The 25,130-nt window shown below is 39.8% G+C and overlaps 1 pseudogene; it reads left to right on the forward strand.

Moving 5' to 3' along the window:
* The first annotated feature begins 172 nt into the window (after positions 1-172).
* On the forward strand, positions 173-2,325 carry LOC138155125 (small ribosomal subunit protein uS5 pseudogene; annotated as a pseudogene).
* Positions 2,326-25,130: the final 22,805 nt, after the last annotated feature.

Genomic DNA, 25,130 nt, shown 5'->3' on the forward strand with positions numbered 1-25,130 from the left:
GAGAGAGAGAGAGAGAGAGAGAGAGAGAGAGAGAGAGAGAGAGAGAGAGAGAGAGAGAGAGAGAGAGAGAGAGAGAGAGAGAGAGAGAGAGAGAGAGAACACAATCCCCTATCCCCATAACACAAGATTCTTCCTTATTGGTTGAGTGAGCATGGAATTATAAAATAAACCGATGAGTTTCAGTCAATGTGACCAGGTATGGATATTTTGAAAAAGAATACAACATTCTATATGATAAGAATGTCCAATGCATAGATCTCACTATTGACTTCAGTAAACCAGGGTTCAAATCCCACTTACTGAGTAATTATGGTCAATTTTTTTTTCTTTTTGAGATCTTTTTGAAGAGGTGATTGGTGAATTCTTTCGATTTCTATTTTGCCCACAGGTTCTAGAATATCAGGGCAATTTTCTTTTTCTTTTTATTAGTTAAATAATTATTAGTTTAATAATATAGTAGTAATAATAAATTAACAATTTATCTAATAATTTACAAAATAAAAAGTTAATTTGGCAATAAATTAATGTTATTCATCTTTGCAGATCAATTTATTTTCATGCTGTACACATTATGTTTCTCCCAATATTTACATATACAGTCCATAGAGGATACATATTATAATGGAAATCTTGCTCTCCATTTAATTCCTCAAGGAAAATAATTATAACTCTTGGCTTAATAAAAATTTCATCTTTTTTTTACTTTATCAAATGCTTTATTAACTTCTAGTTTACATCATTCATTTCTGCAAGATTTTGAATTACAAATTTTCTCCCCATTTTTCCCCCTACCCACCACCCCCAAAATAACGATCCCACTGGATATCCCCTCCTCCAATCTGTTCTCTCCCATATCTTTCCCTATCCCCCTCCAACTTTCCAGTAGGGCATGATGGATCTCTATGCCCCAGTATCTGTATATCTGATTTCACATTGCCTTCTATTTTTTTCATTTTTTTGGATCTGTTTAATAGTATCTTGATTTCTCATAAAGTCATTACCTTCAATTTGCTCCAATCTAATTCTGAAGGAGTTATTCTCTTCGGTGAGCTTTTGAGATTCTTTTTCCATCTGGCAAATTCAACTTCTTAAGACATTCTTCTCCTCATTGGCTTTTTGAGCCTATTTTGTCATTTGAGTTAGTCTATTTTTTAAGGTGTTATTTTCTTCAGTCAGGTTGTTGACTCTCTTTTCATGATTTTCTTGCATCATTCTCATTTCTCTTCCCAATTTTTCCTCCACTTCTCTTACTTGATTTTCAAAATCCTTCTTGAGCTTCTCCTTCACCTGTAACCAGTTTGTATTTTTCTTGGAAGCTTTTGGAACAGGAGTTCTGACTTCATTGTCTTCTTCCTGTTCTATGCTTTGATCCTTTCTGTCACCCAAAAAAGGAATCTAAAGTTGAATTGCTGCACTTGCTTTGCTTCCTTTGCTAGCTCATATTGCCACTCAATTACTTGATTTTTGAGCTCTTTGCCACAGTAGAACTCTGCTTCCAGAGGAGAGAGATTTGTCCTAAATTGATGGGGTTTTCTCAGCTGCCAAAGCTATTAGGAGGGTGCCATCTCTGAAGCCCCCACAAACTCTGGCTCACTGGTCACACAGCTTAGGACCACCACCCAAGACAGCAATCCAAATCCAGGCAGGTTAAAGCAAGAGCAATTACCCTCAGAATGGTTGCTCTGAGATCATGGATTTCTTCCTGGGATTTTCATTGAAAGATGAAGTTCTGAAGATCATGCCTGTTCAGAAACAAACTAGAGCTGGACAACATACCAGGTTCAAGGCTTTTGTGGCCGTTGGTGACTACAATGGCCATGTTGGTCTGGGTGTCAAGTGCTCCAAGGAAGTGGCCACAGCTATTCATGGTGCTATCATTCTGGCCAAGCTGTCCATCGTTCCTGTGAGACGTGGCTACTGTGGGAACAAGATTGGCAAGCCTTACACAGTACCCTGTAAGGTCACTGGGTGATGTGGGTCAGTTCTGGTACACCTGATCCCAGCCCTAGAGGTACTGGCATTGAGTCAGCTCCTGTGCCTAAGAAGCTCCTGATGATGGCTGGAATTGATGACTGCTATACTTCTGCAAAAATCTGTACTGCCACTCTGGGCAACTTTGCTAAAGCTACCTTTGATGCCATCTCCCAAACATATAGCTATCTAACCCCAGACCTGTGGAAGGAGACTGTGTTTACTAAGTCTCCTTATCAGGAATTCACTAACCATCTTGTGAAGACTTGCACTCGCGTGTCCATCCAGAGGACCCAGGCAGCTGCTGTGGCAACCATATTGATGTTTTTTTTTTTTAATAAACAAACAAATTGAACTATGCCTGCTAAAAAAATAGGAATGATGGAACTCATATTTTCTAATTCACAGGATTACTATGAGGCAAACACTTAAAAAAAAACCCTAAAACCCTATATAAAAAAATGTGAGCTATTATGAGAACAGTAGATCTTGGGCTTAAAAAAGATCAAGAAAAATTGTGAAATTTAAAGGCTTCCTGTCTTAGACTATGAAGATTTCTTTTTTACACATTTTTGATGACTTTACCCTTGTGTACTATTTTTGAATTTGTATATTCTCTTTTCCCTTGCAACTAAATCCTAAAAATGCACTCTTGGATCTCCAGGTGGCAGACAGAACAAGAAGAAGAGGAAAGTGGGCATTGGAATGGTCCCTGAGGGACAGAGTTAATGTCTGAAGAAGAAGGAGCAGGTAATCAGGGACTGGGGTACAGCAGATTTGTTTTAACTTAAGGAGATAGGAGAGTTTATGATCTAGAAAGGTACAAGAGGTTTTAGTACTTTTAGTGATGAGAAGGCTTAGAATCAAGAGAGTAATTGTTGGGGGACAAAGAAAGGTCCCCTGAGTCAGTATCAAACTTGTGCCTACAGAAGCTGATTCTCTTTGCAATACTTCCCATAGTTCCTCCTCACCTGGTACCTGGGATAGTGACATTGAACCTTCTAGAACATTTATTCTGTGACAGAACTCATGCTGACCACAGCTTCTTCAACTCCTCTTCCACATGCCTCAAACCAACTCAGCAGTCCCATCTACTTTTCTTCATTCTCTCTTGTTGTGGCTGCTGCTGTTTGTCCTTCATTCTCAAAGAAGACCATGATATCAGGAATAAATATGCCATGACTTGCAATTTTTAGGGCATTCTCTCTAATAACAAAAGAAACAATAGCACTTCTCTTAAGCAAGGATATCTCTATTCACATCTTTGAGCTTAGTCCCTCCCATTTCCACCCCCCCCCCCCCAGGATCTTGCTCCAGCAATTGTCTCCTTTTTCTTGTACTTCTTCATCCTCTTCCTCTTCCTCATTTGATTACAGACTTTGAAAAAATGGACCTATGATTTAATTGATGTAATACTTTATCTATAACTTGAAAGAACATTTTAGAGAGTTGTTTAGAGAGCCAGAAGGTATTTAGCGAATAGAAAGCTGGTATTTGTCTTCATCAGGAAGACCTGAGTTCAAATCCCACTTCTACCATATACTGGTTGTGTGACTGTGGGCAAGTCACTTAGCTCCATATTAGCTTGTTATTATTATTAGCTCCATCTTAGCTCTGTTTAGAAAGAGGCTTTAAGGATTTCACTTCACATGTATAATTGATGTATTGCTTGATTTTTCAATGGGTGGGGGAGATAGAAGGGAGGGATAGAATTTGGAACTCAAAATTTTTATAAATGAATGTTAAATTTTTTGCATGTAATTGGGAAATATTTAATGAAATAAATAGAAATATAATTTTAAGATAAATAGAAACATACTTTTAAAAATACTGTAACTCTTCAACCCTATTTAGACATTGTTCCATTTCTTTCCTCCATTTGCTACTAAACTTTTCAAAGAAGTTGCCTTTACCTGCTAACCCTCACAACACATTTGTTTCTAAACTCTTTTGATTCATTTTCTATATTTGCAACTCTCCCCTCTCCCTCACTACTGAAACTTTGTTCAGTGGTCAACAATTATTTCTCAATCACTACAGACAGTGACCTTTGTTTTCTCCCCAAATCCCCATCTGCCTCTCTGCAGCTTTTGACATTATTGACTGCTTCTTACCACTGGATTCTTTCCTCCCTTGATTTTAGACATACACCACTCTTAGTTCTCTTCTCTAACTTTAACTCAGGAGTTCTCAAAAGGTATTCATTGGCACACTATGTGCCCTGAGTTTCAGCAAGGTGTGCCATGAATTCTATGAAACTTCCCCTTGGTTTCACAAACGTGCATGTATGTGAGCATCTGGACTCTCCTAGAATACCAGGTCCTCACCATAAAGAATACTGTGCTGTGAGTAGGAGGCGGGTGGGGAGAGTGCATAATGGTACAACCTACTCTATCTCTGTCCCCTTACTCTCTTCCTGCTCCCTTAATGCTGCTCTCTATGAGTCTATCCTTGGCCCTCTTTTCTTCTCTCTTTTTACTCTACCCATTATCAGTTTCATTTGCTTTCATAGTTTCAATGACCACCTCTATTCAGATGCCTCCCAAATTTATATTTCTAGTTCTGACATAGCTTTGGAATTCCAGGTCCACATCTTCAAATACCTATAGAACCTAATTACTTGGATGTCTCCTTGATACCTATGAATCAACATGTCCACAATTGAGTTTATTATCTTTCTTTCTAAACCTGTTTCTTCTTCTGACTTCATTATTCCTGTCTGTTATACCTCTTGGTGTCACTTGTTTCTAGGATCATAGATCTGGCACTGGGACAAACTTCAGAGGCCATTTAGTTCAGACTCTTCATTTTATGGATAAAGAAACTCAGGTCAAAGGAAGTTGAATGACTCCCCCAAGGTTACATAAGTAGTAGGCAGCAAAGGTGGGATAGGAACCATGATACTCTGACTCTAGAGTCAGTTTCTTTCCACTGTATCATACTATTCAAAATTTAGAGATTACCTTGGCTTCTTCCCTCTGCCCCACATTTCATGTTCAATTAGTTAAGACGTCCTAATGCTTTTACCTCTACAAGATCTCTAGCATCAGTTTCTTCTCTACAAACCCAGTCCCATCATCAGAGTACAGATTCCAATTACCTGTCAGGAGAAGAGTTTTATACTAGATCTTCCTGCCTCTCCTCTCTATCTCCCTCCAATCTAGCCTCCATTTTTGGAAAATAAAGTCTTCTTTATGTGTAGATCTGCTCACATAAGCCCTTTGCTCAAAAATCTTATGCCTTCCCACTAAAGAGATCCTTGAACATGCTTTAATTTTGCTTGAAATATATTTTCCTTTCTTACTGTACTGGTTAGATTTTGATCTATCATTTAAAACCCGATTCCCCGCCTGCCAGTAAAGACCTTCCCCCTCAGATCTCAGAACACTTCTCCGATGAGCTTACTGTCATGGAGCATTGTGTATTTCCTCCAGCATTCAACACTACACTCTTTAGGTGCTTTATAATGTTGCTTGAATGAATAAAGTGATAGAAAGAGCAGAGTATCCATCAGGAATAGGCAATAGGGACCGTTAGAGCCAGAGGGAAGGAGATATAAGGTATTTATTTAGTGCAAACATTTACTCTTTCCAAATTAGGATTTTGCCATGTGCTGGAGAATATATGCTGGATAAATTTTGACTCATTTTCCCTGCATGGGTGGGGAAAGTTGAATGACAAGATCTGAAAGGTCTCCTTATCACCGAATTATCCTTAAGCTAACACTGTACTATTACCACCTGTCTGAGAATCCAGCAATTGAAAAACTTACAGATAAGAGTTAATATGAGCACAGTGAATAGAGCACCAGCCCTGGATTCAGAAGGGCGTGAGTTCAAATCCAGCCTCAAATACTTAACGCTAGCTGTGTGACCTTGGGCTAGTCACTTAATCCCAATGACCGTGCCATCCCCCTTCCAAAAAGAAAAAAAGAGTTAATATGAAGCAATCTAATAATTGGATATATTAGATTTAGAAATATAACTAAGGGGACATCCTTGGACATCCACATAGTCACCCCTTCAGTGCCCAGACCCAACTCATCCTTAACCTTCCTCATAGGCATTTGGTAGGTGTGCTGGGAGAGGAAACTCAAGGTCAACTGGAGCCAACATCTTGTGAAGAACCAATCCTTGATATATGAAATTGCCTTCAAATGAGATAAATGAGGGATATTAGTAGTAGTGTCTTAGTTAGGAGGAGGCATACATGAGTTAACCCAAAACTCCAGTGGAGGAGAAGTATATGTGCGTGTGTGTGTGTGTGTGTGTGTGTGTGTGTGTGTGTGTGTATGAAAGAGAGAGAGAGAGAGAGAGAGAGAGAGAGAGAGAGAGAGAGAGAGAGAGAGAGAGAGAGAGAGTTCTGACTGGGAGATGAGTCTATCTGAAACATTCTCCATCTCTGGAGAATTGCTAGGCCAGGGGCTCTGGTATTGAACTGAGAGCAGAAGAAAGGAGAACTCCAAGCCCCTGGGTTGTTTCTGTGTCCTTAGCTGCTTATTTGATCCTTAGCCTTCATCTTGAGCCTTTTTTCTTAGGCATCCAGTTTCTGATTGAATGAAAAAGGGAAAATCTATTAAGATGTGCACAATGGTGTGCGGTCCATTACTGTGAAACCCTTCAGAATTGTTTCCGAGAAGGAAATTCAAGCCACAGTCTCACTCTAAATATATAGGATGGAGTTTGAAAGCCAGAAGTTTACCTTTCTTTAGCTCCTTTCTCCCAAAGGACAGTGGAATGTTCTCCTTTTCCACTGACTGTCAATTTTGCTAATATTTCTATTTCTCTGAACAAATCACTTTACAAGTAGGCACCATAGCCCTATGGCTGTCAAACAACTTCAAACCTGCACTGAGATGTCTGCAGAGAGGAAATACTTCTTCCATCTGAATGAGTTGCACCCTTTAAATGGTTTTTTTTTCCAAATGAGAGACTCACTCAGGAGCCTGTAATCCACCCAGATTATTAAGTAGGTTATCTCTGATGTAATATAACAATTGTAACAAGACTTGATGGAAGCAAAATGTACTTTTTAGTCTCTTAATGGTACTTTGTTAAAATGCTTAAAAGGTGCCAACAGGAGTTTAAAGGAAATTTTTGGATGCTCCTAGTTATAAATGCTCTCCTTCATTGCTTGTAGATTGCTGCCATTTAGGGCAAATGTTTATTTTCAATTTACACCTCAAGGAAATGTTTCCCTCAGAAAATGGAATAATTGGTTGGAAAAGTTCCCAGGGCTGTGCCTTGAGTTAGAAGTTTTTTTTTTCTTTATTTTCTGGTTCCCCATTCCATGGTGGAGTCTAGGGTATGCGTAGCCTTGTGGAAATCAACTATGGGCTTGCCTGCCTCACTGGAGAGTCATCTGCTCCTTCCTAGTTTTAGGCAACTCCAGACCCAGATCTACATTCCTATGTGGCCCATTGGCCTTAGGATTCCAAGGATAATTACTCATTTCTTGACAGATCACTTAGCCCAAGGAAGCCATATTATGAGTCATTTTTCCTTGTCATCAGAAATAAGTGCTAGAGGGGGCAGAGTCAACATGGCGGAGTAGAAACAGGACTTCCAGGGGGCTCTGCCTCTTACCTCCTCCAATTCATGTAAAAAGTGACTCTGAAGAAACTTTGGAGCTACAGAACCCACAAAATGACACAGAGAAGCTAATCTTCCACTGAGGACAGCCTGGCAGGATGGCAGCAAGAGGCCTGAAAAGTGCTCTGGGAGCTGACCCCAGCTCTGAGGGAGCCTGAGGTTTTAGCCCCAGGGCAGGGCCTGACCAGCCACTGGCTGGAGGGACTTCAGATCACCAGCAACTGTGGTGTTTTCCAGAATCATCAACACATAGATGCTAAAGACTGAGAGGTCACTGCAGTGTGGAATTTGGGATTCAGTAGTTGGGAGTATGTTTGGCCTCTGCCTCCATGGCGAGAAGCTGCTGAGGTACGGCGGCTGTGCAGCCACCACCACGTGGCAGCTTCAGCTTCTGGCCTGCAGATTGTAGGGGGACCAAGCGACCAATCTGAGGGGTAATTGCTCGTGCTTTAACCTGCTTGGATCTGGATTGAGGTCTAGGGTGGAGGTCCTGGGGTGTTCGACCAGCTTGCCAGAGCATGTGAAGGCTTCAGAGAGGGCACCCAACTAATACCTTCGGCATCTGAGAAAACCCCAGCAATTGATATGAAGCTCTCCTGTCTGATAGCAGAGTCCTACTGTGTCAAAAAGTCCAAAAGTCAAGTAATTGAGTGGCAACATGAGCAAATGAGGGAAGCAAAGTAAACAGAGCAACACAACTTTGCACTCCTATTTTGGGGACAAAAAGGATCAAAGCATGGAACAGGAGGAAAACAATGAAGTCAGAACTCCTGCAACAAAAGCTTCCAAGAAAAACATGAGCTAGTTATAGGCCATAGAGGACCTTAAGAAGGATTTTGAAAAGCAAATAAGAGAAGTGGAGGAAAAATGAGAATGACACAAGAAAATTATGAAATGAGAGTCAACAACCTGACTGAAGAAAATAACACCTTAAAAAGCAGACTAACTCATATGGAAAAAGAGGCTCAAAAAGGCAATGAGGAGAAGAATGCCTTAAAAAGCCAAATTTGCCAGAAGGAAAAAGAATCTCATAAGCTCACTGAGGAGAATCATTCCTTCAGAATTAGATTGGAGCAAATTGAAGCTAGTGACTTTATGAGAAATCAAGATACTATTAAACAGATCCAAACAAATGAAAAAATAGAAGGCAATGTGAAATATCTCATTGGGAAAACCACTGACCTGGAAAATAGATCCAGGAGAGATAATTTAAAAATTATTGGACTACCTGAAAGCCACGATCAGGAAAAGAACCTAGAAATCATCCTTCAAGAAATTCTCAAGGAAAATTGCCATGATGTTTTAGAACCAGAGGGCAAAATAGAGGTTGAAAGAATCCACTGATCACCTCTTAAAAAAGATCCCCAAAAGAAAACTCCTAGGAATATTATAGCCAGGTTCCAGAATTCCCAGATCAAGGAGAAAATATTACAAGCATCCAGGAAGAAACAATTTCAATATTGTGGAAACACATTCAGAATAACACAGGATCTGGCAGCTTCTACACTGAGGGTTCAAAGGGCTTGCAATATGATATTCCAGAGGTCAAAGGAGCTGGGATTAAAACCAAGAATCACCTACCCAGCAAAACTGAGTATCCTGTTTCAGGGGAAAATATGGTCATTCAGTGGAATAGAGGACTTTCAAGCATTCTTGATGAAAAAACCAGAGTTGAATAGAAAATTTCACATTCAGATACAAGAAGCAAGAGAAGCATGAGAAGGTAAACAGTGAAAAGAAAGCATAAGGAACTTATCAAAGTTGAACTATTTACATCCTTACATGGAAAAATGATCATTATAACTTATGAAACTTTTCTCAGTATGAGAATAGTTGAAGGGAAAGAAATGTGTGTTTATACATATACATACATATGTGTCTATATACGAGGGTATATGGGCATATGAATACATATGTGAGTGTGTGTATATATGTGTACAGGTATACATAGAGAGAAGGCACAGGACCAATTTAATAGGAAGGGATGATACTTAAAAGGTGAAATTAAGAGGTGAAAGAGGAATATAATGAGAGGAGGTGGGGAGAGACAGAATGGGGTAAACTGTCTCATATAGAAGAGGCAAGGGAAAATGGTTTCAAAGGAGGGCAAGTACAGGAAGGCAAAAGGGAATGGGTCAACCTTATTCTCATTGAATTTGGCTTAGGGAGGGAATGACATACACACTAAATAGACTATCTCACCCTACAGGAGAGTAGGGGGGAAGGGGGTGAGAGGGGGGATGATGGAAGGGAGGGCAGACGGGGGGGGAGGGAAGTTGGAAGCACCCACTTTTGTAAAGGGACAGAATCAAAGTAGAGAATAGAATAAGTGTGAGGTGGGATAGGATAGAGGAAAATATAGCCAGTCTTTTACAATATATCCACTATGGAAATGTTCTGCATAGCTATACATGTCCGACCTATACTGAACTGCTTATCTTCCCAGTAAGGGTGGATGACAAGGAAGGAAGGGAATGAATCTGTAATTCAAAGTTTTAAAATCGAATGTTTAAAATATATATATATATATATATATATATATACACATATAATTAATATCATTTTACATGTAACTGGGAAATAAGACATACAGGCACTGGGGCATAGAGATCCACCTTGCACTACTGGAAAGTCTGAGGGGGTATGGGAGAAGATATGGGAGAGAACTGATTGGAGGAGGGGATATTTTGGGGTGGTGGGTAGGGGAAAAACAGGGAGAAAATTTATAACTCACAATCATGCAGAAATGAATGATGGAAACTAGAAGTTAATAAAGCATTTGATTTAAAAAATATATAAAAAAGAAATAAGTGCTAGAAAAAGAGACCTTAGAATCTTTAGAAAACAATCCTACTGTGCAGGTCAATTCAACAGGCATTCATTAAGTGCTCACAATATGCCAGCAACTGTACCTGGTGTAAGGAATAATAAGAAAAATGCAAAACAGTACTTGCCCTCAAGAAATTTGTATTGTGCTGGAGGGAAAGATGGTGGCTTAGAGTAAATGGTCTCAAGGGAGATATGGAATATGCATGGCCTCCTCAAAAAAGAGAACAGCATTGACAGCTTAGGACCACAAATTTGGGAAGCCATTTGACATCAAGAATAGTACCAGCTGTGCAAGTAACCAGAAAGGATGCTTAGACTGCTATAGAGTACACATCAAAAGGTGAGAAGCAGGTCCTAAAACTAGAGCCGTAATATCTTCAGGAAAACAAGTAAGCTGGATAGATAGAGGCAACTAGGTGGCATAGTGGATAAAAAGATAGATTTAGAATCAGAGAGAACTGTGTCTGAATTCTGCTTCATATACTACTGGCTTTCTGACATAAGCAATTGGTTTAACATCTCTGCCTGCCTTGGTTTCCCAATTTATAAAATGAACATAATAATAGAATCTACCTCATAGGGTTATTGCTAGGATCAAATTGTATATAATTATATATATAATATATAAAATTTTATATATACGCATATACATACACACATGTATTTGTGTTTGTGTATATACACATACATACATACACACATGTAAATATATACATATATAAAGTATTTGCAAAACTTAAAATGCTTTATCAATATTAGCTATTATTACTATTATGGATATGCCAAATTAAGGTGGATATCTCAAGGGGATAATTTTTGGGACACGCAGAGAAAAAAAGAATATTCTTCACCCAAGGTTCTGTTTATCTTCCAATAGTCCTTGCGATCTGTCCAACCTTGCCATGGCCAGGGTTTAGCAAGAGGCAAAGGCCTTACTTAGGAGGGGATGGACTCGGTGGTTGGGCACAGAAAGAGAAGCATGCTGAGGGATTTGCATATCCATAACGAGCGCTATTGTTTGGGAAAGGGCATTCTAGAATAATTGAGATGCTGATCATTCTGCCAAGTGAGCCTCTAGACTAGAAGCTAAAACCTAGGATAGCGTCTAACTGACTGACTGAGGCAAGATTCAGAACGCATATGTCAGTGTCTGTGTGGTGGTAGAAATTAAACCCATCAACCCAGTTCACCTAGAAGCCAATTGAAGATTCAATGGAAGCTTTCTCATTTCACTTGTTTGAAACAGTGAGGTAGATGAATGCTGTGTCTCTCCCTAGTCATTGGAGAGTCTGACTTTTGCCCACTGAAGCCCCTGGGCCTTGGCTGACTAAGAGACACTCAAGGGGAGGTGACAGAAGGGTGCATATAAATATATAGAATGTGTTTAAATGGATGGAGTAAAATACGTAGGATTACAAACAAAACCTATTATATTGAATTACAATTTCCAAAATATATATGTTTTAAAAACCAAGTTCACAGACCCTAGGTTAAGAGCACTGGATGTAGAAAAAATAGGGGTCCGCTAGAGAGTAGGTTGAAAAACTGGGCAAGAGTCAGACTTTGATCCCAGTTGAGGGTGTATAGAAGAGCAGTATTAACTGGAATGACCCACATATTCAGAAATTCTGCCCTTTGCTTATTATCATGTCTTCCCACATTGTCCAGTAGTGCTTACTGGTTTTTTAAACAAAGAAACTGTTTAAAACTCCTGAAAGAAGAGTAGTGACTATTAATGGCCTGGAGGAAGGCTTGTGACCTCTTCCATGGGCCAAGGTGAATGGGATATTTAGCCTATGAGGTAGGTAGCAATCTCTAGGAGGTGGGGTACCTGTGGCTTGATCATAGGGCTTTCTAGTACAACAGAAGAGAGCAGGATCACACAGATTTGTGTGTGTGTGTGGTTTTGATGATTTAACATTTTCCCCGATTATGTGTAAAAAAAATTAAAAACATTTAAAAATTTTTTTTAGTTCTGAATTATTTCCCTCCCTCCCCTTCTACCCCCTATCTAGAAGGTAATCAATTTGTTACAGTTCTACATGGGTCACACAGATTTATATGGCCTTGTAGAGCCCCACATCTACTGTCAGTATATAAAGTGGCAAAAACCAGAGTCTGAGGTCCTTTGCCCTATAAGGCATAACCTTTAGGCTTAGTTCTAGGCAATATTGGAAGTATTTTGGGTGGAAACTCCAACCTACTTTTGGTATTTCCTTTTCCCTTTCAGAAAGCAGCAGTTTTAGTATAGTGACAAGGAAATTGAATCCAGAATTAGGAGTTGGGTCCAGATCTTGACCCTGGTACTTACTATCTACATAACTTTAAGAAAATCACATAATCTCTCTGGGCTTCAATTTTCTCACTTGTAAAATGACCTAGACCACCTCTAATGACTCTTCCTTCTCTAAATCTTATGATCCTCTCATCTTTCTCTCTTTCTGGTCTGTCCATTGGATTTGATCCTCCTCTGAGAGATGTGTGTGAAAAGGACCTCAGATAGTGGTTAAAAAAAAAAAAGCTCTTGGGTTAGAGGAAGCCTCTGGCTCCTTGAGCAGTTTGTTCTAGAAGCTTGTGGGATAGCACAGCAGGGTCTCAAAGGCCCCTCCAATCACTGACTTGGCTTTTGCTGGGAGCAGGGGAGAGGAGAGGAGAGAGAACATGAAGATGAGGGAGAAGCATCCTTGTCTAAATGTATCAGGCAGCTTCTGCTCAGTGACCAATCACTGGAGCAGGGATGGGGGTGGAGGGTAAAAGAAAGCTGATCTGAAGAGAGAGCTGAAAAACTGGCGGTGAAAGAGGAGTTAACAGAAATAACCAAGAGCAACTCTATCAATTTTAATGGGCCCTCTCTGATAAAATCAAAGCCATAAATTAAGAAAGACTACAATAAGCCTCTCAGTGGAGCCCTTCAGAAAACCTGAGGAGGGACTGAAAGGAGGGTTTAGGCAGGTTCTAGCTGTTGTATGCAGTCCTGTGTCTCCCCCCATTGAGTCTCTTAGTCAGCCCAGGCCCAGGGGTTTCAGTGGGCAAAAACCAGACTCTCAGATGACTGGGGAGTGACACAGCACTCACCTGCCTCACTGTTTCAATCAAGTGAGATGAGAAAGCTTCCATTGATCTTCAGTTGGCTTCTAGGAGAACTGTGCTGATGGGTTTAATTTCTAAGTAGGCCAAAGGCTTTTTGGAGGGAACTTGAAATACCACTCTCAAAATCAGGAGATGTTAGAGTTGGAAGAAATCTCAAATCAATGAGTATTTGCTAAACATTTATGTGCTTGGTACTGGGCTATGCAGTAGAGATAAAAAAAATGCAAAATTAGTCCGTGCTCTCAAGGAGGTTGCTTTCTAAGGGGGAGACAGCATGCAAACAAGTGTGTTCAAGCAAGATCAATTATAGGATAAATTGGAGAACCTTAATGGAAGGAAGGCACCAATATTGAGGACAATTAGGAAAGACTTCTTGTTGAAAGTGGGATTTTAGCTGGGACTTGGGGATGGCAGGGAGCAGAGACAAGGAAGGAGGGAAAGGCATGAGGGGGAGCCAGTGAAAACACCCAGGGTCAAGAACTAGAGTGTCTTGTGCATCGAACAGCCTGGAGGCCAGTGTTACTGCAGAGCAGAAGGTGTGGAGGGGAGAAAAGTGTAAGAAGTCTGGAAAGGTAGAAAGGTCTAAGTTGTGAAGGCTTTAAAAGCCAAACAGAGAATTTTATATTTGATCCTGGAGGGAATAAGGAGTCATTGGAGTTTACTGAATAGAAGAGTGATAGGGCCAGACCTCAGCTTTAGGAAGGTGTCAGGAATCATCTAGTCTAGGAGATCCTTAACCTGGAGTTGATGACCTTAAATTTTTTTTCAATAACTAACATTTCTTTTTCAATTTTATTTTTAATTTATAGAATTAAAAAAAAATTCCATCACATAGTACTATAAAAAGACAATTGTATATGAAACTGCAAATCTGCTACGCACAACTTACTATTCCTTTTAAATATACAATAAAATTATTGCATAATATTTTCTTTTTTTTTCTTCCCTCCCCCCATTAGACACACACGCTCTCTCTCTCTCTCTCTCTCTCTCTCTCTCTCTCTCTCTCTCTCTCTCTCTCTCTCTCTCTGTATATATATATATATATATACATATATATATATATATATATATACACACACATACTTCTATTTATCATATTTCTTTCTTACTCTGGATGCAGATAACATCTTTCTTCATAAGTCCTTTATAGTTAATTTGGTTATTTATAATAGACAAAATAACTTATTCACTCAAAGTCGTTCTTAGAACAATATTGCTGTTACTGTATACAATGTTCTCTTGGTTCTGCTCATTTTGTTCTTCACTATTTCATGCAGGTCTTTCCATGTTTTTCTAAAATCATGGAGCTCATCATTTCTCACAGCACAGTAGTATTTCATCACAATCTTATATCATAACTTGTTCAGCCATTCCTCAATTGATGGACATCCCTGCAATTTCCAGTTCTTTGTCACCACAAAGACAGTTGCTATAAACATTTAAAAACATAAAAGTTCTTTTCCTTTCCCCTTAATTATCTTTGGAAACAGATAGGTATTGTGGTATTTTAGGGCCAAAGGGAACAGACAGTTTAAAAACTATTTGGGCGTAATTCCAGATTACTCTCCAAAATGGTTGGATCGGTTCACAATTCCACCAACAATGAATGCGTCCCAATTTTTCCACATCCTCTCCAACATTTGTCACTTTCCCCTTCTATCATTTTTGCCAATCTGGTAGGTATAAAATGATATCTCAAGATTATTTTAATTTGTCTTTTTCTTATCAGTAATGATTTAGAGCACTTTTAGATGACTATAAATAATTTTATTTCTTCATTAGAAAAATGCTGGTTCTTATCCTTTGACCATTTATCAACCAGGGAATGATTTGCATTCTTATAGATTTGACAAAATTCTAATTACTATTTGTGAATTTCCCTCCATCTTATTTTTACTCACTATTTTCCTTCTCAGCCTCTCTTTTTATCCTATCCCAGTTACCTTATCTTTTCCCCTTACCCTCTTACTCCTTATTTTACATACTCCTGTAATATTCCCTCCCTTATTTTCTCCCCCATCCTCCTAATCTTATTCTCTATACCCTTTTCAAAGTCTCTCCTCGAACCCAATTCCCCAGATTTTTAACTTTTTAGAAGTTCAGAAAATTTATAATCGATTCAGATATACACTGTTTCCTCTTCAACCCAAACAAGAGTAAGGTTCTGACATTACCAGATCTCCACCCTAAACCTGTTTCCTCTGTATTAGTTCTTCCTTTCACACAATGTTTTTTGAGATAATTTCTCCTTTTTACCTTTTCCTACCCAATTTTGTTTTTTAGAAATATAATTGGTTTCCTTTGTAATCTCATGTATATTATTTTATATATTTTGCAGACAGCTAGGTGGCACTGATGAGGTATGGGCTCTGGGAGCCCCCTTGAGTTCTTCTTGAGTCCTAGAGGTACAGGCTCTGGGAACCTCCCTTGGACTCTGATTAAATCATCTCATTTGATGAAGCATTTGCATGAGGCAATAATCCTTACATTGTGGCTGGGCCCAGACCTCTAGCCTAGTTACTAACTACCAACTACTAACTCTAGCCTAGTTACTAGCCTAGCCCTCCATTGTTCATCTACTTCCCACCCTTGAGACTTTCAAAATATCAATACACCTTTGAACTGGCCTGGCCCACCATTGTCTATGGCCTCCAGCTACCTCCCACTCTTAATCACTCATTGACCTCATTAACTCATCCTGAAGATCCTCCCCAAACTCCTCCTCTAGAGAACCCCAAGATGCCTCCCACAACTTTCTGTATATAAGACCCCATCCTGTCTTCATGTTTGTGAGAGTGCCATAGAATGCCATGTGGGTGAGAGCTCCATAGAATGGGGAGAGTGCAATAGAATGGGGAAGGTGCAATAGAATGGGAAGGGCGCAATAGAATGGGGAGAGCACCATAGAATAGTGAGAGCACCATAGAATACCATATGGGTGAGAGTGCCATAGAATGGAGAGAGTGCATAGGACAGGGAGAGTGCTGTAGAATAGTGAGAGCACCATAGAATGACTTAGCACAGACTTACTCTCTGTCTAATGCAAGTGAACTTTTTTTTTAAAGCGATTGGGGTTAAGTAACTTGCTCAAGGTTATACGGCCAGTTATTTCTGGGTGTGGTGCTCAGTATCTGAGCCTGGATTTGATCCCCAGGTCATCCTGACACACAGTGCTCTTACTTGCTGAGCCACCTGGCCTCCCCTAGCAAGCGAACTTTTAATAAATTTAATTTTCTTTGGCTGAGAAGACGAGCCGAATTCATTCGGCAGGACTCAGAGTGTTGGTATTTTGGGGTCTCCAGAGCAACCCTAACCCTCTTTATGGATAACCTCTTCAGTGAGAAACAGAATAGAAACTTATTAAAAATTTGAAAACAGAACTTCTAATAGATCAACGATGTCATTTTAAGGATGAAGAATTGAAGCCCCAAAAGTATGGTAGCCATGGGACCTGAATTTGAGAAAGAGGAGGGCTTTTGACTGTCTCAGATGCCACACTTCAAGACATAAGGGCCTGTTCACCTTCACTGGCCAACACCAGTTCTCTGGGGAAATATTTAGAACTTTCCAGTATCAGTACACTGAGGCTCTGGTCCCAATAGCTTTGGGCCCCTCATCCGTGGTCCTCAGGCGAATATCTGTGCTTGTGTTTATAAGGGTTTTATGAGCCCTGTGGCATATACAGACCTGAGGCTCATGGACTTAGAGATAGAAAGGTCCTTAAAATCATGGCATCAAATCCTGGCAACCTCCACCCCTCCCCCCCCCATTTTGCAGATAGAGAAACTGAGGTTCAAGGAAGTGGTATGATTTCCTTAAAGTCACACAGATGGTAGGAGGCAAAGCTGAGGTCTGAACCCAGGTCTTCTGACTCTAGGTCTGACATCTTTCCCACTGCATTGTACTGCCTATGCCAGAAAGATAGTGCAAGTTTGGACACCATATCAGATTCTAGTCCCCCAGCATACATTGATCCTGGGTATGCATATCTATGAATACTGAAGCAGATATCCTTGGACATAAACATGTATGCTCTCATATCCAAATATACCTTTACCTATAGTGTACACATGCACGCGCACACGCACACACACACACACACACACACACACACACACCCATCCACCTCAGCTTATCTGGTGCCTCTTAACTTGTTTTACTTTCTGCAGGCATTGGCTTTTATTTTTTTCCTATCACCCATTGTGTTCAGGGAATTTGACATGAATTTGGTCATGGTCCCTGGGCAGATGACACAAACATTTTGGCTCCAGGAGGCTTATGTGATGTCTTTTTGTGTGCTGACTGGCTCACACTGCTTTCTAAAAGCAATAACAAAACTCCTTGAAATGCAGCACGTGCGTGCTCACACACACACACACACACACACACACACACACACTACCTCAAATGTCTCCAAACTGGCCCTATAGGAGACCTCTCTTTATTCCCTTAGTTCCACTGATCAATGAAGAGATACCATTGCTTTGCCTCAGCCCCTCCTCCTCTATGGATTCCCAAGCAAATCATGTTTTATTCTGTTTCTGTTTCACTCCAGAGCGGATATGTTTGATTGTGCTGTACTGCTCCAACTGAATTCCTATTCACATTTCTATCCTGCGATATTGAATTGTGAGTCCTCTCCTGAAATGTGCTGATTGCAGAATTGAGACTTCATGCTCTGGCATTTAGAGGAAGCTTTAGACGCAAAACTGTTTACAAATTCAATATTCTCTGGGCCTGAACTCTCAATGTAAGAGGTATCACATGTACATATCACTTAATGCCCAGATGCAGAACATAGTGGTGATTTTAGATATTGAAGTGATTTCTTGCACAACCACACACTTGTAGCAGTAGCAGCAACACCAACAAGGACCCTGGTGAGCTAGGCTATTTTCCCATCTAATATGTTGACAATGAAATCCAGACATGTGCTTTCTATTGACCTTTCATACAGACTTTTCCTATTTTCCTATCCTTCTTGCCTTTACTTTCAACTGCACACTTCCCTAGTTCCCCTTCCCAACTGGAATCCTTTAACTTCACCTCAGGCTCTTTTTTTCCAATCCCATCCATCCTTCCAGACCTAGTTCAAATCGAATCTCTACCTTGAGCCAAGTCTTCCCAGCCCACATTGACTTCTCCCTCTTGGGAACTCAACTCTTTACAGGGTACTATTCATCTGGAAATTAATCCTGCCCTGCCTTGGGGCACCTCTTTGTATTGTGGTCTTGTTTCATTGTTATGATTTAGTTTTTTATGTGCTTTATCTTTTTCATGTACTTTATCTTTCATGTGCTTATCTCTTCAACTTAATTATATGCCCCTAGAAAGGAGAGATGTGCAAATTTAGAGACATTTCCACACTAAGTGTTCATATGGATTATTTGTGCCTGATATGTGGTAGGGCCTTCTGAGCTCCTACTGGTCTGACCAGCCACAACTGCATACATGTGCCTTGACCCAGACAAGTAGACATGATTTTGGTCCTCCTTAACCACAAAGAACACCAATCATGATCTTTGAACACTGTGACCTTGTTATCTATCTTTCAAACTTCTATACTGCCTTGTTGTTTCCTGGGAAAGGTGGGTTGTATCACTGAAATCAGTCAATCAGTCAATCAATCAATCAGTATTTATTGGATGCCTATAATGAGGCAGTTGCAATGGTAGGCCTGGAGGATATAAATATAAAAAGGGGGGTAATCCTTGTCCTCCAAGAGTTTATACTCTACTGGAGGGATACCACAAGTTCATTGATAAGTAAATATAAGATGTATGTGAAATAAATGAGTGATTTAGAGATAGGCACCAACAATTGAAAGAATTAGTAAAAAACCTCTTGAAAAGATGGTACTTAAACTAACCTTTGTAAGGAGACAGGAGTTCCAAGAATTTGAAATCAGGAAGAAGAGCATTTTAAGAATGATGGACAATCTATGATGTTAGAGAATGTCATATATAGAGGAACAGCATATAGGGCAGGTTATCTCAAACTTAAGTTGTGTGATAATGCTTTAATAAAGACTTAGAAATATTTGAAATACCAAAGTCCCATAGAAGCAGCTGGTAGCACAGTGAACAGAGTGCCAGGCCTGGAATCAGGAAGACCTGAGTTCAAATTCAGCCTCTGTAACAGCAAGTACTCTAGCATACCCAGGATGACAGCTAGCACAGGTTCTTTGATCTGCTTTTCTAAAGGAAAGCAACTCAAAAGGGGTTAACAATCTTACTTTAATCAAATATGTATATCATCAGCTTAATTCAGGGGAAAAATTCAGCACCCTAATCTTCAGAGAAAATACAAACAAAAATTACAAGCAGACAAAAAATACAGACAAAGAAAATAACACAATTCAACAAACCAACAGACAGGGCTTCTAGCTGTCTGACCATTACATACATACATAGTTAGTTACCAGAGAGAAGCACCAACATCTGGGTTTTCAAAGCCAGGGAGCTCAACACCTGCCCAGAGTCTTATCTGACCAAGTCACACAGGTGAGTCCCAAAGGAAAACCTCACCACAGAAGCTTCTCTTGTTGGGCTCCAAGTGAGGCCCATTAAGGGGAAGAAAGATCTTCAAATTCTCTTACCATTACAGCCTCTGACATGTAACAACTGTGTGACCCTGAGCAAATCACTTAATTGCTGTCTGCCTTGGTTTCCTCTTCTGTAAAATGGGGATTATAATAGCACCAACCTTGAAGGGTCATTGTGAGGATTAAAATGTGTGATAATATTTGAAAAAAAAACCAAACAAAAAACATTTAGCATAGTGCCTAGAACAGGGTAGATGCTGCAGAAATGCTTATCCCCTTCCCCTATAAGGAAACCCAGAGCACACATTGAGACAGCAAAGCAAACCAGCTTTCTGGAAGGGAGAAACCCACAAAATGAAGGGGTAGTGGTCAGGGAGAATGAGGTACTGGATGGAGTTAAACATCCTACTGGAGGTTTTGATGAACCCAGTGAATAAAGTCCTGTGGCATTTTATAGAATTCTTATCTGGGTCTAGCATGGCCAGACCTTGGGGGAAGAAAATGAGGCACCTGAGCCTGGAGAAAGGTGTTAATTCACACTAGTGGGAGGTAAGAAAACTGGAGAATTGATAGGTACTTGATATTAAAATTCCCTGATGGCAGAAAAGGGAACTTTAACCTGTTACTTATGATCTTACTCTAACAGGGTGACTCAGTCATGGAGTCATGGTGTTTTGAGCTTCTCTGAGGCTTCTTTGTTTTCTTGGGATAAGGAGATCTTTGTCCTCATTATAGATAGGAAGTTATCTTTAATAACCCTAGGAAAATAATCTAGAGTCAGACTTCAAAGAACTTTAAGTGCTAAATAAAGGAGGCTGTAGATCCTAGAGATAATAGGAGCCATTGAGGCTTATTGAGCTGGAGAATTATATGCTCAGACCTATGCTTTATCAGTTGGCAGCTGCATGGAGGATGGATTGGAGAAGGGAGAGACCCCAGGCAGAAAGAACAATTAGGTAGCTATTTCTGTAGTCTGGGCATGAGGTGATAAGGGTTTTAATTGAGTTCATAGCTGTGTAAGTAGAAAGAAAGAAAAAAAAGGATGCAAAAAATGTTGTGGAAATAGAATCAATAGGACTTGGAATTTGATTGAATATGGAGGTTGAAGGAGAGTCAGTTATTATTAAACATTTATTAAGCACCTACTATATGACAGTCATTGTGCTAAGTGCTAAGGAGAGTGAAGATTTGAATAATTCCTAGGTAATGAACTTGGTTGACTGGAAGAATAGAGGTGTCTACAAAACAAACAAACAAAACAAAAACCCAGGAAAGTTAAAAGGAAGGGTGGGTTTGGAGTGAAGGATAATGAATGCCATTTTGGACTTGTTGAAGTATCAGATTGCCTATGCATCATCCTAGTAGATGTGTCCAGTAGGCAGTTAGAGATGAAGGACTAGAGCTCAGGAGAGAGATGAGGCTGGATGTGTAGGTTGGTGAGTCATCTTTCATAAGATATTTGAACATGGCAGCTAGGTGGTGTAGTGGTTACAGAGCAGGGCCTGGAGTCAGGAAGACCTGAGTTCAAATCCAGCCTCAGAAACTTACTAGCTATGTGATCCTGGGCAGATCAATCAGTCTCATTTGTCCCAGTTTCCTCATCTATAAAATGAGCTTGAGAAGAAAATGGCAAAACACTCCATTATCTTTGCCAAGAAAACCCCAATGTGGTTACAAAGAGTGAGACATGACTGAAACGACTGAACAACAAGAGAGGTGGTTGTTGTGGTACATCCTTCTTTCTTGAAGAGGATCAATGACATAAGAGAATGATGTTCTTGACTTGCAAGTGAATTGGATATAAGTGAGGCAGAGCTGTGCAAAGTCATCAGCCTCACTCTCTCCTCCAGTCATTGGAGTCCAGTGGTAAGACATAGATCAAGATGATGGGCGATGATACCGGATGCCATGGGAGACGAAGGCCTTTTTAAGCTAAGGTCCTTCCCAGGTCTCAGTTTGTTTGACTCAACACACATTCTGTACTTAAAGTCTAAGTAAGAATTAGGGCAAAAGATGGCCTAATTTGCCTTCACAAAAGAATTAATCTGGGAGGGGATTTCTGGCCAGAACTGAAAACAATTGCTATTTACACTTACTCTAAGCCATCAAAACACAATGAGCAAGGCACCAAGAGAGAATAAGAGAGAAAAAAGAAGAGGGATTGCTATAGAACTCTAGTATACATGTAACCATAGGGAGTGTAGAAAGAGGTTTTACTCAGACATGGAGAACCATGACCAGAAGAGGTGTCAAAGAAACCCATGTAAAAGAGAGTGCCCAGAAGGAGAGAGTGGTCATTAAAGCCAAATGTTGCAGAAAGGTCAGTAAGGATGAGAACTAAGGAAAGGTGATTGGAAAAAGCAATAACGAGATCATTAGTGACTTGGAAGGAATAGTTTCAAGCAGATGGTAAAGATGAAAGGCAGCAACAGCATCTAGGGCAAGGCAAGGCAAATTCTTGCCTTAGGAAAATAAGTATGGTTGTATTATGCATGGAATGGCACCCTGATTACAATGACCTGAAGGTCAGACGTTAAATATGGCACGTCTCTTGAAGATGACAATAGTATGAGTCTAGTAATGGCTGGTAGCAATGATCCTGATAAATTGGAAGACAAGATTGTAGAGGTAAAAAGAACCTTGAAAGTCAACTAGCTTAATACACACACAAATCTTGAACCCTCTATATAAAAATTATAAGATGTAGCCATCATTTTAAAGGCTATAATTGTTTACTATCGAAGAAGGAAGTTCTCTTTATCTGTATACTTCCATAAACTCCATCCTAGCCAGACTTAGATTTTGCCATGTGGAGAAATCAACTTCTCAAAGTATATTGGCAATGATTGTTTTTTCAATTGGCCCACAGAAGGGGCAATGGAAGCTAAGGAAATAAGAAATTGTTCAGCATTGAATCAGTGGCCAGATTGAAAGTTAGTTCTTATCTCTGGTCTCCTAGTTTGCCACTTTAACAGTAGGACTTCAGCACTAAAGATAAGACTTTAATTGATGGTACATCTGATTGTAGCTCTTTAGATGACAGGACAGCCCCAGGCATATGTTAAAGGCAATGCCAAATTCTCCATGTAGGTCAAGAAGAAGGGTATAGCTAGTACCTTGTACAGTATTAGATATTCAATAAATCCCTCTTGATTACATTTCCAGTTCTGTCTCACACGACCCTCCTTTATAGAATAGTGGTTGTCATGCATGGTCTACCAACACCTGGGGGTCCCCCAGGCTCTTTCTGGGGGATCCTTGGGGTAAAAATGATTTTCATAGTAGTATTAAGACGTTATTTGGATATTAAAATACTCTTCTTTTTTTTCCAACTACAAATCTGAGTGAGGCCGGATTTTCTTCATATCATTCAACCAAAACAACATCTTACAACAGATTGAATGCAGAAGCAGATTTGAGAAGTCACAAGTCTTCTATTAAGCCAGACAGTAAAAAAAAAAGCACTTTTCTCATTAATTTTTTGGGGGAAATAGTCATTTTTCACAAAGTAATTATGTTAACATATGAGTTTATTATTGTTATTTTAAACAAATGAATATGTAATTATTAAAAAATGTATCCCCTTTAATTTCTAATACAGTAATAATGGATAAATATGACTTGTACAAACACACAAAAAGCACATAAAGGGTCTTTGAGGTCTTCAATAATTTTTAGGACCCTAAAAAGTTTGAATACTGTTGCTATAGACTACATTCCAGCTAGACTGGGACATTCACCTTTTCTTGACCCTTTCCTGTCCTCTCCTACCTCCATGAACTTACTCATGCTTTTCCCCATGCTCAGGACTCATGTCTTCCCTAAATTTACCTATTGAAATGATTTTATTTTTCAAGGTTTGCTGAGGTGCTGGTGCTGTTCTTTGAGGAAGTCTCCCATAGGCAAACTTTTTCTTAGCATTTTGAATCTATCTTATGAAATTCTCACTTTCAAATCTGAATTATAGTTATTTGCATTCCTATCCACTTTACTAGATTGTAAGGTCTTTGAGGTTAAGGAACTTGTCTCTTTCATCATCGCATTCCCAACACCTGGCACAGTGCCTTGCCTATAGGACTCACTTAATAAATGTTTATTAAATTGAGTTGAAATTATTGAAAATGAATTTAATTGATTTACAATGAAATGCCTACGGGGACCAGAGAACATGATGCAATTGAGTGATTTACCCAATTGGCAGACAAGCTGCTTTCCCTCTCCCCTAACCATGTAACAATCTTTTGGTACACAGACCAGTAGAACCCACCCTAAGTCCACTTTAACTCACCCATGGAAAACAAGACATTTCCTTGGAATGATCAGTGGTCACACACATACACACTTCATATGCTATGGCTGTTGTTGTTTGTCCTTTGTTCTTAAAGAAGACCATGACATCAGGAAAGTGATGCCATGACAAGCAAGTGGATTGGATTTAAATGAGGGAGGGATGTGCAAAGTTACCAGCCTTACTTTCTCCTCCAGGTCCATCTGGGTCCTGTGGCAAGATATAAATCAGGAAGACTGTTAGACTGAGTACCTTACACAAGCTTCTCAATAATTCTTCAATGGCTCCTTAATGATGCTTGGCAGAGAGCTGCTGGTGTTGTGGTATCATCCAAGAGTCCCATTTGTTATTCTCTCCCTCTTGAAATCATTTTGCATTCTTTTGATCCAGACCTGTGATTTCATCAATATATGGAATTCTCAGTGTAGAAACTACCTCTCCCAATGCAGATTGTGCAACTTGTCTAGTCTTACTTAGAGAGTTACTGGGGGAATTCAAGGTGCCCATGTTCTCATAACTTCTGTGTATCAAGGTGTAATGGGAATGCAAATTTGGAAGATCTTCCCTGCCCCTAGGCTAAAGTGCACCTGAAGCCTGGGGTGGGAGGCTTGTTTTTCAGTAGATACTTTTTGATTGGCCAGTGGGTCCAAAAGGTTGTTACATTCTCTGAGCCAGGAGAAGGCTATATAAGCCCTGATGTGTAGTTTTGTTTTGGGGGTTCACTTTGAGAAGTGTTCTGTGATTTGATCTGGATTCTGGGAAGCCATTGTCCAGAGCCCCCCTGGTTTTGAAAAACCTAGATGTTGAAACCCAG

Source organism: Petaurus breviceps, unplaced genomic scaffold (assembly GCF_028583685.1).
Source record: "Petaurus breviceps papuanus isolate PSGF00001 unplaced genomic scaffold, PetGlider_PUasm1.0 91133, whole genome shotgun sequence".
NCBI classification, from domain to species: Eukaryota; Metazoa; Chordata; class Mammalia; order Diprotodontia; family Petauridae; genus Petaurus; species Petaurus breviceps.